Raw genomic sequence first — 13,812 nt, 5'->3', positions numbered from 1 at the left:
TCACGGTCACCTACTGTAATTGGGGTCTCAATAAACTGGACCATAAAATTGTCCTGTAATAGGTTTTTACATTTTTGCCCTTTAACTGTCCCAGCAGTGCCATTACTCCAGTCAATTTCTGGGTAGTTAAAATCCCCCATTATTATCACTGTCCCAGCCCTTGTTGCCCTTTGCATCTGTGCAAGGAGCTGAGTCTCCACCTCCTCATTAACATTGGGTTGTCTACAACAAACTCCAATGATAAACTTTGAACTACACACATCTGTGTGCAGTTCCACCCATAATGCTTCAGACTCATCACACTCTCCATCAAACAGGTACTCTTTTACACTCGCTTTGAGATCACTTCTCACATAGAGATAGACCCCTCCACCTTTCATTTTTACCCTGTCTCTACAAAAGAGTGCATAGCCAGGAATATAAATAACCCAGTCATGTGAGGAATGAAGCCAAGTTTCAGCAATATCGATTACATCATAGCTCTCCTCATGCACCAGAGCTTCTAACTCACCTATTTTGCTTGGCTGACTTCTGGCATTGGTGAACAAACACTTTAATGCATTATTACATTTTACTCTGGTGTTTTTCATATCATTTTTAGTAGTACAAATGGCACTATAATTTCCAGTGGCTCTTTGCAACATGGGAACTTTCTTGTCACCTGCCATAACCCTCCCCCATCTATCCCCATTTCACCCTCCATTAATGTCTGACCCCTAACTGACCTGTCTGCCCGATGTAATTCTAGTTCACCCTCCCCCTCAATCCTAGTTTAAATACTCCTCCAGCCTTCCCATAAACCTCTCCCCCAGCACATCAGACCCCCTTCCATTCAAGTGCAATCCATCTTTAGCATATAGGTTGCACCCCAATGAAAAGTCAGCCAGTGCTCTAGAAACCCAAATCCCTCCTCCCTACACCAGGCCATGCCCTGCCTTTCCTATGTTGCGTATGGCACAGCCAATATTTCAGAGAATATCACCTTGGAGGTCCTTCCCTTCAACTTGCAGCCTAGTACTTTAAATTGATTCTTAAGGAGCCTCCATCTTCCATGTATTCTGTCATTGGTTTCAATGTGGACCAAGACAGCTGGGTCATGCCCACCCCTCCCAGTAATTTATCAACCCGGTCCACCACATGCCGAACCCTAGCACCAGGGAAAGAACAAAACATTTGATTGAGGCAATTCTGGTGACAAATTATCCTATCAGTCCTTCTGATTATAGAATCCCCCTATTACCACCAACTGTCTAGGCCTACCTGCACTCCCCTCACCACCTCTACTAGATGGGCTGCTCTCCCGGCTGTTAGGGGTGGCAGTGACATCTAGGGCTACCACCTCTGTGTTTGCCACCTTCACATCTTCACCCAACTTGGCAATTTGTTTTGTTGTACAAATACAGGACTGTCCTTCCTTTTCTGTGAGCCCCTTCCACTCCCTCTAACTACATTAACCCATCTTCCTATCTGATAATCCTGACTTGCCCCTCCACCCTCCACATCAACCCTACTGACCACCTGCTCAGTGAGCAGAGGACCCCTTCCAAAGTTGTCCTTTCTGCCCAGTGTTGCAACTTGCTCCTCCAGATCTCTAATGCCAGCTCCCAGAAGGGCAACCCGCTCACATCTGTCACACCGTTATCCATCCTGGAGCACCAATTTGTATACATGTGGCAAACTGTGCACTCAGCAAAATCTTCAACCCTGCTAGCACTCATTTCCCAGTTACAATATAATTACTTAGGAATTATAGGAAGTTTAAGATGCTACTTACAGGTTTGAAGACTCCTGTCTTAACTCCTGGTTATTAACTCTCCACTTTAGTTCAAAATTTCACTTATGTTCACAAAATCCAGATGCAAGCCAGCATTAGCAGGGAGCAAGCCACATTGCAATATGTGTGAACTAAAAATCCCTTTTTTTTGCAAAGTTTTCTAGAAAGGGTATAGCAGTGTGCAGGGGGTTCATCCAGAATTTCCTGTGTAATTGGTGGTCACCATATTGTCCTGTCTAGCTGGCAATCACCTCTTAGGCCTCTTTCAGACAGGAAGCAATGCCTACCACCCTCTGAAAAACAATTTGAGGTGGGTTGCTTTTTAGAAAGCTGTTGACAGGAATTCTGGGGATGGGATCCCGCTACCTCCTGAATGGCTGTTTTTGTTTTGTAATTTCTAAGGGAGATTTTGAAGTAAAAAAAAAATCATATTGCAACTGCGAGCCAAGAGTTTATTTTGTGGATGCGGTGCGCTGCAAGTTGAAAATGCCTCAAAGAAAATAATTATGGCTGCAGCCCTTTCAGGCTGTAATGTTAGCGTTTGGGTGGGTGGCTGGTGGTGGGCATAATACTATGACTTAGTCACCTGCTTTGACCGCCCCCTGACTACCCATGTGAAAGAGACCTAAAGGTCACACTTATGAAGAGAGCTCCCAAAAGAAGACATAAGAAGAACGTGATCTGACAGCACCACCGTAACAGGCCCCCATCCCTATAGTATACATACAAACAAAGAATCTGGTCACAGCACTTTAAATGAGGTATATCACAAAATAAAATTACAAAAATAGAAAAGATATTATACCGTTTTTTCAAAAATTCATCGTAGAAGCACTTTTCATGTTTAGCGAAATACATGGTACAGAATAAAATTTGATTTATGAACATAATTAAACCAATACATGGTACAATAGAATTAACAAATGCATGATAGATATAAAATGTAGGGATTAGACTGTCTTGAAGTATAGTAACACTACGCATTTCGTGGCTTATGTCCACTCATCAGGAGTTTCCAAAATTATCTGTGAATATAAGTAATAGATAAAAGATGTGTAGGGATAAAAATCCCTAAAAGGGTAACAAAAAAATATATAATAGAGGCCAGAAGTCTGATATTCACATGTCAGCTCAGAATAGAAATCCAGCCTACAAGATGGATGTGAGGGTTGCCAATGACAACGTCTGATCCAGGGCTAAGTCAGGGACAGGGACATCCCACCCAGACCAGGTAAACAGCAGAGGAACCGGCCAGGGGGAAGGAGTTATCCATGTATGGGAAGCAGAAAAGCATCTCTGACCAACACTGGTCTGAAAAAACATATGTAGCGCTACCCCCCGAGGAGCCGCTGATTAGATTTGGGATCGGCGTGTTTGTTACCTCTATACTGGGGTGATGGTGGTCTTGAGAGCAATGATAGAATGTCCAGGACGTTGGTTGCATTTTCAAATGCTTTATTATCCCGGTCAAACACGACCAACATGTAACTTGAGGTAGACAGGATAGGTTGGTGAAGGAAGAGCAACTTCACAGTATCAGGCCATGGATAGTAAAGGCAGCCCTGCCCTTTAGCAATGGTATTTATATGCGTTGCCACTCCAGCCGGAGTGGGTGAAGTGCCCCTGGACAGACCTCTCTCACAGGCCTGGCAGCCAGAGCGCCACATAAAGCTTCTGGGAAAGGAAACAAGTCCCTGCCACAGACTCGGCTCTAAATTAGATCTGGATGTCCAGATGAGACCTCTGCCACAGGCCTAGTGCTTGGAAGTTAGGACGGTAGAGCAAATCCTCCCAGTATGTCTTTGGGGTCACCGACTGACAGCTTGAATGTGACCTGTCAGTGTCCAGTACCCAGATCCCCGGTGGTTCGTTCAAGCCCTGTTGGATCACCTGCCTCCGGGTTCTCCTCAGACCGATCCCCCACCGAACAGCACCCAGCTTGGGATCTTCTCAATAGAAGCGGGGTCCCAGTAAGTCACTGGGGCCCCTTTGCAGCATACGTTGCTCCGGGCTATGAGAGCCCAGAGTAAGGAACTCCGCGTAGCACGCGACCCCGGCCTGGTAGGCCATAGTGGTGGGGCCCGTGATGTGCGCACACCTTAAAGGTGGGTGCTGCACCTGGAACCAGGAACCCGCGAAGAACCCCGAACAACGGCCTCAGCCACAGAAATACCCCTCCCCAGCATGCCCCGCGAGGGAAAACTCCTCCAATTGGCTGCTGGGAAGAAGCGGCTCCACCTGGACCACTCTGATGCCACCTGCCGCCCAGAGATGAGACTGCATCTCTGGGGCACAGACTGACCCACAGGACAGATCCAGATTTGGCGACAGCCAAATTTGTTAAATCAAAGAATGAGAGTAACATAACTCTCTCATTCTCCCACTAAATTTAAGCATAGCACCTGTACGAAAGTACACAGGCGCTACACACTCCCCCCACTTTAGTTGACACTGTCCCCAGAGTCCTAAGGCATTCAAGCCTGAATGCCAGCCTGATATCTGCTAAAAACAGTGAAAGAAAGTAGGAAAAGGAGAAAACATTTGCATCAATTTTAAATTACTAATACCAATGTCATTAAAATATATTAGCAAGGTTTTTAGTAGGGGAATAGATTCAAGGACATAGGTCCATCCTAGTTGTAATACATACTGATTAATCCAAATTGATTTAGAGAAGATTGGTTAAATGTCAATGTCCATTACTTAGTGAATCTGTTCGTATGACTCTCAATCCTTTTGAATGTATCTTCGTTATCTTTGTATGCATCCTAAAAGTACTGTATGACTTTATTGTTTCAATAAAACCTACTTTTGATTTAAAAAAAATATATATATTAGCAAAAACTAAGACATTACACAACATACACAGCCCTATCTATCTATGCTGCCCATTCTCCGACAGTGTTGATAGTAGGTGGGTCCAATAACCTGCATAGGAAATATAAAAAAAACATACATACAAAATATATATACTCTGATATATTAATAATGTTTGCTATGTACAAATCACCCAAGGTCAGAATTGAAACTGCACACTCGGGCCCGAGCGTGAAATCTCCTTTCCTCCCAAGAAGTTTAACCATAAGTGCTGAAAGAGAACATTTTACTCTGTTGCAAGAAATGAGCACAATATGTACACTTTAGTAATTAGAACGTTGCAGAACACTGCCCCTAGCGGTCAGTGTGCTGGTATCACACTGCAGTTCAAGTTCAGTGCAAAAGGTATAGCAGCAGAAGGGAAATAAAAAATAAAACATTCCCTTCGCTGAGTCCTCTTCCAGTGTGGTGAAGAAATTGGCAAGGACCCCCTCTAACTGGCTGAACCCACCCCCCCCCCCCCCCGAAGTTCTTCACATGAGCTGTAATGTGGATCCGGAGAGGCAGGGGGAAAAGGGGAAAAACAAAAACACAAACTTGAGTGGGGGCGAGAACCCTTGTCCAGTACTTCTTAAAAGAGAGTAAGTCTGGGTCTGGCGAAAATGACAATGTCACCATCTACCGTCGTAGATAGGAATCCATGTCTGCATATATCTTGCTAGCTCATCAAGTGCTGCCGTTCGTAGGTCTCTTTTATAATACTGCGGGTGTTTTGAATCCCACAGTATTGGCATTTCCCGGTACCTGTGGATGAGCCGTGTAATATTTTCAGGTCCCACTATATGGTCCATTATTTTTATTTTTTTGGTGAAGTTTTTTCTAGATTAAGACTCTAAAAAAAAAAAAATAGTGTTAAAAAAGGCTCAAGCATTCACATAGTCAGAATATGTGCCCCAAGATTTTTCAGCTACTATACAAACACAGTGTCTCCTGCAGCTAAAATGCTGGCCAGCTCTGCCCCATTGCAGTTCCAAAAACTGAGTTTACATGCAGACCCTTTGGTTCCATTTCTCAAAATACGTGGGAACTATAACCATGCCCAATTAGTAATAATTCGACCATTCATCAAGGCACTATTTCATGTGTAGATAGCATGCCCCTCAGCATTGCTGACATATAAATACACTTCCTAATTACCTCTGTCCAACCAACACAGAACAATACTTGCATGATCACAATACACCTGGTAAAAATTAAAAAGAGGTAGAGCATTCTTCACATCTAGATTTAGTGATGTGTCAAAGCATTTGGAGAACAAAATACCATTTTCGTCCACAAGATACCTAAGTAGCGTTAAAAGGGTGCAAACAACAGACAAAACCCCAATCCCATGGCTGTCAAGTTTCTAGGCCTCTGCTGATCCCATGTTTGAATTTCTTACCTTGGTCTCTCTAGCTCCTCGTTAAGCACGCTCTAATAATCTCCGCGTAACCTACGTAATCACGTAGTTTCCCTTTTAGACACTCCGCGTATGCCTGACACGCCGCCCTCGTCACCTTTGCCATGCCCCCTAATCAATGTAAAACTAAAAAATATGGCATTAACTATGTAGCTTCTGTAAAATGCTCTAATAATCTCCACGTAACCTACGTAATCACGTAGTTTCCCTTTTAGACACTCCGCGTATGCCTGACACGCCGCCCTCGTCACCTTTGCCATGCCCCCTAATCCATGTAAAACTAAAAAATATGGCGTTAACTATGTAGCTTCTGTAATAATCTCCGCGTAACCTATGTAATCACGTCGTATTCATTCTATACACTCCGCGGATGCATGAAACGCCGCCCTCGTCCCCGCCCATTCCGGAACATTTCCTCTTTTCCACGCCCCTAATCACTATGGGAAGGAAAAATGGCGATGTCACACGAGCGTGCACAAAGCTCTCAGGCCGCAGAGAACGTCCCGATCCAGGCCCAAACGCTATAAGGCCACTAATATGGCTTTTTCCGAAATGGTGGAGTTAGTAGACATAATGCGGAGGAAGGACTATGACGGGGAATATGGGCCATTCAAGACCCCTAACCGCAGAAAGGGCAAAATTATGGACAAGGCGGCAAGGAGAATGAAGGAGATGTTTGGTGTCACCAGGTCCAAAGAACAGCTATGGAAACGTTGGTCCGACTTGAAACTGCGGGAGCCACATCAGTTCAAGAAGATCAAGAAAATTATCAAGAAAAGTAAGTCCTTTATTTTTGGGGGGGGGCAATTTTATTATTTAATTATTTCTCATGTACATTTCTACATCTGTCTCCTTGGCCTGGTTATACTTCTGAACACATGTTGAAATTGAATGTGTTTAAAGAAAATACTTATCTTTTGCAACGAGTGTTAATAGGAAACATCGTTCAAATCACATTGTTTCTCCCAAATACGATGTTGGCCCATGAACAACACACCCAGGCTCTCTGGCCAAATACATTGTTTATAAACATTGTGTAAAAAGCTATTTTTGCTAAATTCGAATCATAGAATGTGAAAGGCAAACAGGATTAATTCTCAACAGTGATAATAAGCAGCTGTTTTCCCATCTGGATTCCAGAGCACCTGTGTCTCCCCCAAAATATGAGAGTAATTTGTAGGGTTTCAGAGAAATTAAGTTGAGGGGGGACATCCATGTGTGTCACTTCGCTAAAAAGGGGCAGGATCAGAGCTTGGCCTAGAAGTCATCCAAAATTGTAGGTTTGGGGGGAGAAGACCAAAACATATACTAAATTAAAGCCTCTTCCTTCTAAGCAATGTGTGCGATTTCTGTTCTCCAATATCTGTGTGCTGTTGAGTATACCTTTTTTTTGTGTTATTTAGGGGAAAGAAGACGACAGCATTTGGAGGAGGCAGAGAGGGCCAGACACGCCAGAAATCGCCCATCTCGGCATGTGGAGGAGGAGGAGGATGTGGAAGGAGAGGAGGATGTGGAAGGAGAGGAGGAAGGAAGAGAGGAGGAAGGAAGAGAGGAGGAAGGAAGAGAGGAGGAAGAAGCCATTTTGGATTTTGAAGTTATGGAAGATGAAGGGGAAGTTGAGGAAGAAGAATTTGGCGATTTGGAAGAAGGTGGATTGATGGATGAAGCAGTTATGGAAGATGAAGGAGGAGTCGTTGAAGATGAGGGGGAAGTGGTTGAAGAAGGAGGAGTCGTGGAAGATGAGGGTGAAGTGGTGGAAGAAGGAGAAGTTATTGAAGACTGAGAAGTTGTGGAGGTGGAAATTAGCACACCATCAGGTCAGTGTCACCCCAGCTTTATAGGGCAAAACAGATGTAGATAGGGTTGCCACCTCATCCCTTTAAACACGAACACATATGGATTACACAGGTTCTGTGGCTAATTTAATGCAGATATGGCACCAGGTGAGTTTAATTACCACCTTAATCAGCCACAGAACCTGTGTAATTAATATATGTTCGGGTTTAAAGGGATGAGGTGGCAACCCTAGATGTAGATAGGCCTGTAAAATATATATTTTTTTTTTGGGGGGTTTTTTAGGGGATGAAGATGGTGTTCCGCATTTTTCTTGTGCAAGTGCTGCAATAATTATACAGCCGATTATGGAGTGCAGCACAGAGATGGACAATATGCGGCAAAGGATGGTTGTCATGGAACAGAATCTGAAAAATGTAATTATGGAGTGCAGCACAGAGATGGACAATATGCGGCAAAGGATGATGGTCATAGAACAGAATTATAAAAATATAATCGACATGATGGGCCGTGTCAAAGACTGAAACCCTCCCCCGCCCATCCCCCAACCCCCACCCCCAACCCTTTTAAATTTTAGACTCATCAATATGCCAAAATTTGAAGATGCACACACAGTGTGGCAACATGTGCTATCTGCCATCACAGAATATCGAGTATCTGTGCTTTGTGGGTACAACCCCCTCCTCGATTCTCAAGTAGTTGAGAGGAAGGGTTTGCTCCCACGAAACACAGACATTGATCACCCATGATGGCAGATAGCACATGTGGCCATTTGTCTGTGTTTCTATGTTGAAGAACTGACATTTGGCGAATTACACTGAATGTGTGCCTCTTCAAATTTTGGCGTGTTCCGGTGAGAAATCACACCATCCATGACTGTTGTTGTGAATAGAGAAAAGTTACAAATTTGTAAGTTAAATTTTGTGAACATTTTTTCCTTTTTCCTAAAAAAAATGGGTTAAAATCAACAACCAAAAAAAAAGAGACAGATCAAAAAAGATAATCCAAAAAAATAAACAAAAATATTTTACATAAAAAAAAAAAAATTATATTTATAAACCAAAAAATATTGTAAAAAAAGAGATATATTTTATTACAAATATATAGTAAAAAAAACTAAATTTAGAAAAACACAACAAAAATAAAAATATTATTTCTTAAACAAAAAATATTTTAAAATAAAAAATATATTTTGTTAAAAAGATATATTAAAAAAAATTAAAAAAATTATAAAAATCCAACAATTTGGGAAATTCAAAAATTCCAAAAAATACATGGTTTTTGAAAAATAAAAACATTTTACTACATTGTTTGTGAACCAAAAAATATTTTACTACATTGTTTGTGAACAAAAAATATTTTACTACATTGTTTGTGAACAAAAAATATATTTTACTACATTGTTTGTAAACAAAACATATATTTTACTACATTGTTTGTGAACAAAAAAAACTTTTACTACATTGTTTTGCCAAAAAAAAAGAAAATTACTACATTGTTTTCTAAAAAATATATAAAAAAAACACTGTTTTAAAAAAAAAAGGCATGTTTAGATCCAAAAATCCGAAAATTTGAGGATAATGAACAAGCTGAAAATAAAAAATTCTTTTGCAAAATCCGAAAAATTAGTGGTTGGCCAGTAGCCCAAAGGCATTCTCGACTACCCTCCGAGCCCTGGCCAGCCGATAATTGAACACCCTCCTCTCTGAGGTGAGGGTCCTCTGGGGAAAAGGCCGCATGAGGTGAGGTCCAAGCCCAAAAGCTTTTTCCGCTAAAAAAACAAACGGAAGTCCTTCAACATTGTCTTCATCCGATGGCAATGCCAGACCACCAGCTTGGAGACGCCTGTAGAATTCTGTCCGCGCAAACACTCCCCCATCAGACAGCCGGCCGTTCTTCCCCACGTCCACAAACAAAAATTTGTAGTGTGCCGACACCACAGCCATCAACACGATACTATGAAAACCTTTATAGTTGAAATAGTACGACCCCGAACGGGGTGGCGGCACTATGCGGACGTGTTTCCCATCTATTGCTCCACAGCAGTTCGGAAAATCACAACGCTGGGCAAATTGGGAAGCCACAGTCTGCCATTCCTGTGGCGTGGAGGGAAGCTGTGGGGACAAACAAAATAAACATTAGCAGTACTTTGTCACATAAACATTGCAAACACAATACAAAAACCATCATTGTGCAACATCAACAACAGGATTCACATTTCCTACAATCATTGTGGAGTGAGTATTTCTGAGAAAAAATATAGGCCCACTTAATTATCAGACTCCACACCCCTCTGATAGAGCAATACAACATTTTTGGTGGGGAGGGGGGGGGGGTTAGAACTACAATGGAGTAGCCAAAAAAATAAATAAATGGCTAGGTGTGTTTGGCCCTAGGATAGCATGCTGGACAGGTTTAGGGTGGATAAGGTCAAAATATGCATGTAGGCAAAAAAAATGAACATGGAAAGGTTAACAACATGCATGGGGAGAAAAGGGAACATTCAACACACAGCATATTACAATCTCATGGTTATTAGGGAACAAAAAAAGATATTAGACTTTCGCATTTTTTTAAGACACATTGTGATGTAAAAATGAGGCAACTTACCTTAAGATACTCCTCCTGCAGAACTTTGATGATGGCAGAACACGTGTCCGGTATGATGACCTCAAGCGCCTGGGGAGAGATGCCTGTCGAGAACTTGAGGTCCTGCAGGCTCCTCCCAGTCGCCAGGTACCGCAATGTGGCAATAAGCCTCTGCTCGGCCGTAATGGCTTGGCGCATCACAGTGTCCTGCCTCATGATATAGGGGGACAGAAGATCCAGCAGACGGTGGAAAACGGGGTCCGTCATACGGAAATAATTCCGAAAGTCATCAGGATTATTCTCCTGGATTTCCCTAAGCAGAGGCATATGAGAGAACTGGTCACGCTCGCGCAACCAATTCTTGGCCCAGGAACTCCTCCTCCCCCTGTTCCTGGCCAAGCTACTGGATCGCTGAGCATAACCATAAGCAATCCCATAACCAGCACCAATTCGCGAGAATCGACGCTGCTGCTCCATCATGGCTTCAAACCGGCCGGCTGGTCAGTCAAGAACACACTCCAACAGAAAGCACTCCCAAATCCAGCACTACCTGCAAAGAACGCACGGCAAACAAATACCAGCAGACAGGACGCCACTGACCAAGCAGAAACGAGCTGAAAGCCTGTATCTGATTGCCAACTACGATCCCGCAAGTACACGCACTGAACCCGAGAATACAACCTGTTAAAGCGCGGAGACTGAAAAGCGTGAATCGGCTCTAACCAAACCTTCACTAGCATGCGGTAACACGGAACTAGCAAAAGCGGAACAGAGGGCGGCGCCGTTGACTTTGGTCTTCCCCTTTATAGTGACGTCGTACGTGGTTTACGTGCCCACGTTCTGGTCCGAGGGGATTTTGATCCGCTGGTGTGTACAAGCCAGCGGACCAACAGATAATTCGGCCTATCCGCTGAAAAAAGTCTGCGGATAAATCCCAGCGGATAGATCCTCTCGTGTGTACAAGGCCAAAGAGGCAGCATTAATTTTAACCCTTGTTTCTACCTTGTTGCATAACTATGATTTTCCTCCCTATCTGGTGGAAGCTGTATGAATTTGTAACTACAGTAGTTCATCAGAAGGCTGCACAGAATGCATTTTACAACACATGTATGGGGTGGAAAGGCAAATTCTACTGACTAATGGGAAAAGTGGGAAACTTGAACTCTGATAAATAATAAAATTCAGAATTTGTGCCAGAAACACACAACTGCCTATTTACTCTATGAACAGAGCTGTAATTGATGTTACCAGTAAGAGAAGAAACATTTCCCTCTGCTATTCCTGGATTAAAAAAAAAGGGAAGAAAGTTCTAAAAACAAATAAAAAAAAATCACAAGGGGAAGTGTACAAATTATAATACTTAGTAGCAGCAGCTTTAGTAAAAGTAACTTCAGTGCAAAAGAAATGAAATTTTAAGTGGTTTTAACAGCCAATATTCATAGGCTAATCCGATTGTGTCAGCATTTTATATATTTATATATATATTATTATACACTATGGCCAGGATTCACGTAGAGCGGCGCATCTTTATACCGGCGTAGCGCATCTCATATGCGATACGCCGACGTAAATCAGTGAGGCAAGAACAGTATTCACAAAGCACTCGCTCCCAACGTTGCGCCGGCGTAACGTAAATTGGCCGGCGTAAGCCCGCCTAATTCAAAGTAGGAAGGAAGTGGGCATGATCCATTTAAATGAATCGTGACCCCATGCAAATGAATGGCCGAACGAACGGCGCATGCGCCGTCCCGTGGGCGCTTCCCAGTGCGCATGCTCAGAATCACGTCGGACCTAACGCCTAAGATACGTCGAATCACTGAACTTAACCTATGCCCAGCCCTATTCACGTAGTCCTACGTAAACAACGTAAAATACGGCTGTTCCGTCGTCCATACCTTTGCATGGGATGCGCTCCCTATAGCTGGAATAACTTTACGCCGGACGTACGCCTTACGTAAACTGCGTATACTACTGCGACGGGCGCAAGTACGTTCGTGAATCGGCGTATCTCGGAAATTTGCATATTCAACGCGTTAATCAATGGAAGCGCCCCTTCCGGCCAGCGTAAATATGCGCCCAGGCTCCAACCGCATAGGAAACTTACGTCGGTCGGATGAAGCCACATTTCAGGCGTATCTTGCATTAGGAATCAGGCGCATAGATACGACGGCGCATCTGTGCACTTACGCGGCGTATATAAAAATACGTCAGCCTAAGTGCTTTAAGAATCTGGGCCTATATTTCCAAACGTATGGGGATGCCTGCCTTTACACGCACCTGGACTTTAATGGCATCCCAGTCTTAGTCCGTAGGGATCAATATTGAGTTGGCCCACCCTTTGCAGCTATTACAGCTTCAACCCTTCTGGGATGGCTGTCCACAAGGTTTAGAGTGTGTCTATGGGAATGTTTGATCATTCTTCCAGAAGCGCATTTGTAATGTCAGGCACTGATGTTGGACAGGAAGGCCTGGCTCGCAGTCTCCGCAGTTCATCCCAAAGGTATTCTATCGGGTTGAGATCAGGACTCTGTGCAGGCCAGTCAAGTTCCTCTACCCCAAACTCACTCATCCATGTCTTTATGGACCTTGCTTTGTGCACTGGTCCAAATGATTTTGTGGAGGCAGGATGATGGGCTTGGCCCCTTAAGTCCAGTGAAGGGAAATCTTAAGGTGTCAGGATACCACGACATTTTGGAAAATGTCATCCTTCCAACTTTGCGGGAACAGTTTGAGGGTGGCCCCTTCCTATTCCAAATGACTGCGCACCAGTGCACAAACAAGGTCCATAAAGACACAGATGAGCGAGTTTGGGGTGGAGGAACTTGACTGGCCTTCACAGAGTCTTGACCTCAACCCGATAGAACCCCTTTGGGATAAATTAGTGCGGAGACTGCGAGCCAGGCCTTCTCGTCCACGTCAGTGCCTGACCTCACAAATGTGATCCTGGAAGAATGGTCCAAAATTCCCCTAGACACACTCCTAAACTTTGTGGACAGCCTTCCCAGAAGAATTGAAGCTCTTATAGCTGCAAAGGGTGGGCCGACTCAATATTGAACTCTACGGACTAAGACTGGGATGCCAGTTCATGTGCGTGTAAAGGCAGGCATCCCAATACTTTGGGTAAAATAGTGTATATGTAATTGTGTGTGTATACAGTATATACCTGTGTGTGTATATATATATATATATATATATATATACACACACAGGGCCAGATCCACATACATTTGGATCGGCGCAGCGTATCAGAGATACAATACGCTGCCGTACCTTACCTGGGGTATATTCGAATCCTCAGCGAATTTGCGACGTAAGTTACGGCGGCGTAGTGTATTTCTGGCGGCGGATTTGAAATTGGGCGGATTGGGGGCGGGTTTCA

The sequence above is a fragment of the Rana temporaria genome, chromosome 1 (assembly GCF_905171775.1).
Source record: "Rana temporaria chromosome 1, aRanTem1.1, whole genome shotgun sequence".
NCBI lineage: Eukaryota > Metazoa > Chordata > Amphibia > Anura > Ranidae > Rana > Rana temporaria.
The sequence above is the reverse complement of the archived record's forward strand: the minus strand, read 5'-3'. Positions refer to the sequence as shown.